The sequence below is a fragment of the Artemia franciscana genome, chromosome 6 (assembly GCF_032884065.1).
Source record: "Artemia franciscana chromosome 6, ASM3288406v1, whole genome shotgun sequence".
Classification (NCBI taxonomy): domain Eukaryota; kingdom Metazoa; phylum Arthropoda; class Branchiopoda; order Anostraca; family Artemiidae; genus Artemia; species Artemia franciscana.
Window position 1 is genome coordinate 29595121 of NC_088868.1, and position 6302 is coordinate 29601422.

Genomic DNA, 6302 nt, shown 5'->3' on the forward strand with positions numbered 1-6302 from the left:
CACCGGATCAAAATTCTGAGATAGCCATTTTATTCACCATAGTCGAAAAACCTAATAACTATGTCTTTAGGGACGACTTACTCCCCTGCGGCCCCCGTGGGAGGGGCTGCAAGTTACAAACTTTGACCTGTGTTTACTTATAGTAATGGTTACTGGGAAGTGTACAGACGTTTTCAGGGGGGATTTTTTTGGTTTAGGGGGGGTTACGTGGGAGGATATTTCCATGGAGGAACTTTTCATGGGAGAAGAGAATGTCAATGAAGGGGCGCGGGATTTTCTAGCATTATTAGAAAAAACAATGAAAAAATAAATATGAAAAGTTTTTCTACTGAAAGTAAGGATCAGCATTAAAACTTAAAACGAACAAAAATTATTACGCATATGAGGGGTTTACCTCCTCGTCATACCTCAATCTTTACGCTAAAGTATTTTTAGTAATTTCAACTCTTTATTCTGCGGCCTTTGTGATTCAGAGTTTGATTTAAGTTCTAAAACTTAAAGCTCAAAGTCACTAAGGCTTAAGTGGGACATTTAAGCTTTAGTGTAAAGAGCGAGGTATCGATGAGGGTTGAACCCCCTGATATACGCAATAAAAACATACGAATATAGAAGTTCGTTACGTAACTTAATTCGTAAGTTACGTATAATTTTTACCAATGAAAACGTTTGTAAAAAATTAAAAGTTCTACTTGCCTTTTTAAGTAATCAAAAAATTGGAGTGGAACTTGGCCTCCTCCTTCACTCCTTTTTCTCAAAGTTTTCCGATAATTGCAATTAATTAATATACAAATTTTGTTTTAATTATTTATGTGCGGAGAGGCAAGATCAAAACATGCATTAATTCAAAAACGTCCAGAAATTAAATAGAAAAAAACAAGTTTTTTTAAATGAAAGTAAGGAGCAACATTAAAACTTAAAACGAAAAGAAATTACTCCGTATATGAAAGGGGCTTTCCTCCTCAACGCCCGGCTCTTTACGCTAAAGTTGTTTAATGTTTAAAAAGTAGAGTTGAGAAAAAGAGTCAAGCTTTGGCGTAAAGAGCGGGGCGTTGAGGAGGAAAAGCCCCTTTCATATACGGAGTAATTTCTATTCGTTTTAAGTTCTAATGTTGCTCCCTACTTTCATTTAAAAAAACTTGTTTTTTTCTATTTAATCACAGCCAGGGCCGGATTTGAATCTGGCGTAACTAATCCCAAGCAATTTTCTTTTCGGTGAGAAACAGAGATTTATGGGAAAATTTTCGAAAACTCGCCTATAGTGCAAGCCCTAAATAGAAGGCAATTGATCAGTGATACTAGAGTAGGCCCAATCTATTTAAACGGTCAGTAACACTTCGAATCACGATCCGGGCACTTCTTTTAAAGAATGTTACGCAATAGGTATTGATTGTGTACTTATGCAAATGTTTTCCTCAAGATTTCTTTTGTTAAATGTTTAAAAACCCGCGATGACCAGGGAAAGCCTTCAAGGCCCGCCGCTAGATCCAAACATAAACGTTCCGTCAGAGTTTTTGGTAATTTAAAAACCTAAGGATGTAGGGAAAAATTCATATCAGTTTTAGAGTAAACACTACGCGGATACAATAATAAGCATAGATAAACACATGTCTGATCCTGAATGAGGTGTGAATCAAATTTACTAGATAGAGGCTGGTACCATTTACGTACAAAATCATGATTCTAGAATCATACTTTTTTTTTTATCACATACTTGGGGTTTTTACGGGAAAGAAACACAACTGCACTTATGGCAAGGAATTCCTTGACAAAGTAAAGCAAAACCAAGAAAAATTTATTTTATTTTCGTTATTGTAATATAAGACGAAGTGCTTGTTTAAATAAAAAAAAATGTGTATTTATAAATGTGTTAATCCCGGGATTGATTAATATTTTGTGTGTTAAGAAAGGTACGGCATCTCTGTGCTCATTATTTACGCTCTACTAAATTAAAAGAATGATAATTATAAAATATTCAAATAATTGCAATATATAGAACAATGATTTGGAACAACGACATTTTCAGTTTCAAAGTCTTTTTTTCTCTATTGGAGATTTAATGACATTAGCTATTTCGGGGGGAGAAATGGCAGTAATCTGGCTGATATTAATGGGCATTTCTTTTTTTTTATGTTGGATTTCTTTCTAAAGTTGTATCCGTTTGTTTTAAGTTTGATAACTTAAAATAGTTGATTTCTGCTCATCGCACTTTGTAAAATCTATTTTTTTCTTTTTGTTTTTTGTTTTGATTAATTTTCTTTTTTTTAATTGTAATAACATTTGTATACATTGTACTTTTGTGTTGGCAAGACCTTCCGGTCGACGGAGAAGCGTTCAAACCTAGAAAACGTCGAAAAAACTTGGTGTGTTTTCATGAACATCTCTACACTTATCTGAAGAGGCTAGAGAAGATTATCAATGTTCCTTCAAAATAACTGCAAAGAACACGACTACCCCAAAGTCCCCACAGCACCAAACCGCCTGAGGCCAACACACCTAAGCACGCTCTTCCTCCATCCTAATCTATTCAAAGCTTCCCTCTTTACACCCTCCCATGAAGTTTCCATTTCCCTTAAATCTTTCCTTATGACATCCTCCTAGCCCAGTCGCTGACAATTTGCTTTCCGTCTAGCCCTGGGTGGTTGGCCAAAAGGGACAATCTTCGGCAGTCTATTATCCTCCATCTGCAGAACGTGCCCTATCCATCTCAACCTTTCTCTCGTTATAGCCCTGGGAAGCGGGATTAAACTACATTTTTCGTACGGCCTACTGTTTGAAAAACGGTCGGGTTACCCAGTCAAAGTTATCAGTTACCCTGTTACATCATTCGGTTACCCATAACAATCCATAGGTAACTTCCTTGGAAAACATTTAGCAAATCTACATCCACTTTTCAGAGCGCCCATGTTTCAAAATCATATTTGACCACTGTCATCATAGTAGCTTTGCTTACAGATTTATCTTCCTATTCTTCCAATGTTTTTTTAACCGTGAAAAAGAACTAATAGCATAATAGTATACTCTAGCGTCCTCTTAAATGTTAACACAAAGCGACCATTGAAAGAGGGTATTGTTAAAAATTTATTTCCGGGCTCAAAGAAGTAAGGTCCTTTGGTGACCAGAAACTGGGTCAAACAAACATGAGTCTTTATTTTTTCAGCTGAAAGAATAAGTTGAAATTGAATGACAATTTCAGCTCTATTTGTGTGTTGTATGTCAATTTTAGCTCTATCTGCAAAATTATAAAATTTAGCTCATCTGCAACATTTTTGGTTATGATTTTAGTGAAATTTATATAAATTTTTTTAACCCCTCCAGAATGAATGAGGGAATGCAGTGGAGGGCCAAATAAATTAGATATAAAGGGTTTGAAGTCGTTAGCATACGAGTATATTTTTCTTGAGGGGGAAAGTATGCTCGTTGGGATGACCGTTAAATGTTTTCTAGTTCCTCCTGTGAACCAAAGCTATACACAATAACCCATTCTCAATTTGTTAGCCCACTGCATGAGCTTTAACTATATGAGCACTATACAAAATAAAACTATGCAGTAAACTACTACTACTACTAATAACTCACTGCAGCACCAAGCCGCCTGAGGCCAACACAGCTACGCACGCTCCTCCTCCAACCTAATCTATTTAAAGCCTCCCTCTTTACACCCTCCCAGGAAGTTCCCATTTCCTTTAAATCCTTATTTATGACATCCTCCCAACCCAGACAAGGACGACCTGCTTTCCGTGTAGCCCCAGACGGTTGGCCAAAAAGGACAATCTTCGGTAATCTGTCATCCTTCATCCGTAGAACGTGGCCTAGCCATCTCAACCTTTCTTTCATTATAGCCCCAGAAAGCGGGATTGAACCACACTTTTCGTACAACCTACTGTTTGAAATACGGTCAGTCAGCCGGGTACCCAGAACAATCCGTAGGCAATTTCTCTGGAAAACATCTAGTAAATTTTCATCTGCTTTTCGGAGTGTCCATGCTTCAGAGCCATATTTGACCACTGTCATCACTGTAGCTTCCAATATTCTAATCTTGGTTTGTAGGCTTATCTTTCTAATCTTCCAAACTTTTTTTAACTGTGAAAAAACACCCTGAGCTTTAGCTATTCTACTTTTAACATCTTCACTGCTCCCACCATCTTTACTAATAATACTACCAAGGTAACTGAAGCTCCCAACCAGATCAATCTTTTCGTTACCTAAGGTCACCTGTTCATCTTCACTTATTCCTAACCTTAGTGACTTAGTCTTCTTAACATTAATTTTCAAGCCTATTTTAGCACCCTGAACTCGTAAAACCTCTAAAAATTCATTCATTTTGCTCACACTTTCATCTAATATGCTTAAATCATACCCACATACAAACACGTTATGCCTCTTTTGATTTTGTGCTTGCAGGTCTAATCCTGTCAATTACTAATATTGCACAGAGCCCGCACAAATGTGCTAATTAGCCACTGAAGTCAAAGCTTACGAACTTTTAAGAAATGTAAAAGATATTCTTGTCTAATGGCAAGGAATTATATTCAAGAGAAACTCTGGGCCATCCATTCAGTCTTGGCACTAGATAGCTCAAATTTCAGAAAATCCGAAATAATGAAAACAAAGATCCATGTTGGAGCTGAATTTAACCTCTTCACATTTGATCAAATAGTTTGTGATGGCAAACTGTGAGTCAGAACTGACTCACCCCAACATTAATCGAAACACTGAATTTTGGTAGTAATAAATACATGAAAAGAATCGGCTTTTTATGTTGATTCTACATATATAAAGTTTAATGGTACTCATCAAAAGCTACAAGCCTAAAAAAAATTTCCTGATTTTTGAAAAAGAAGGGAAACAACCTCTCCCTCCACATTCATTCTAATTTTTTGAAAAAAAAATGAATTGAAACCAATTTTGTAGAAGTGAATAAAGACAAAGTTTCAGGCAGACGACCGAATTTTAGGATTGATATATGACCAACAAGTCCCCTGGACTTTCATACAAACGAGGCAACCTATTATTTTCATACTGTTTGAGTTTACAGCGCAAGTAAACTGTGCGAGTAATTTATGACTCTTCGCGGGAGTACCTCAAATACTTGTGTCTTTGCTTTTGGAGGGTCACGCCCGCCTACAGTCTTGGGCAGGCGACCCATTTTACAGAGCTCAGACAGATACCTATACCTGTGTAGGTGTCCAGGCATTAAAGAAGACCTGCGACAGAGTCAAATGGGTGAATTTACAATGTATTTAACGCTTCGCTAAGTTAAAAAAGAACACGCCACTTGATACGCCTTTTAACGCTGATTCAAAATATGCTAATCGCTATGCTTACAATATTTTACAGAAAAAAAAAGTATATTCTGCATATTATCTTTCGGACAGCAATGTAAGATTTTTGGCTGTGTTTGCGGCAGCTTTCCAACCGAAACGTTTTAGGAAACTAGGTGAATAACAACATTAATCACCTACACTACACTGTTAACATAGCTTACAAATCCTAGAAGCTGTATCACAATTACCGTCCCTTTTCGCTCTATACTTATAATTTCACACATTTTTTCCATTTTTGTGAATATTGAATATTTTCATTATATGGCGTCTTCTATCCTCAGTTATCCTGGAATTTAAACGGTTAGAAGGTGTGACTTCCGACAATCAATCCATACAGTTCTAAGTGGTAGTCCTACCAGCCTCTGACGTCATTTACTTCTCATGAACTGCTAAGGATAACAAATCGGGCTTGTCAGATAATCTTAGAATGGTCGAACGCATTAGATATTTCTACGTCTGGTGCTTTCATAGACTGTTGGAATTGTGAACCCTGTTCAGTATTCCCCCCCTCAATCCCCAAGATATAAAACTTCAACCACCCAGAGAAATTTAACTCTTCTTGGGTTTCTTTTTTTTTACTGATATTTTGATTTTAATTAGGGTAGGGTATCTGGCCTGATTTTACCCGCAGTATATGTAATTTTCAGAATGAATGAAAGAAATTTCACCAAAAAACAAAAATCCTCAACCGTGTGTGACGTTTACGGCACGTATGGCTAACAAAAGAACAGCACGAGAGCTATATCAATAAAAAAATAGCCAACAAGCAGAAGAAGAACAAAATGTCAGTTGATAAGAAGAAAGAAGCTTCCAGTATACGTAATTTCAAAATGAATGAATGAGTTTTAATCGCCATAACAACAATCAAAAGTGGCACGTAACATTCACAAACACGTACGACTAACAAAAGATCGGAATGTGAGCTTCATCAAGTGAGCAATGAACATCGATGAAAAAATAATTCCAACCGCCTGAAAA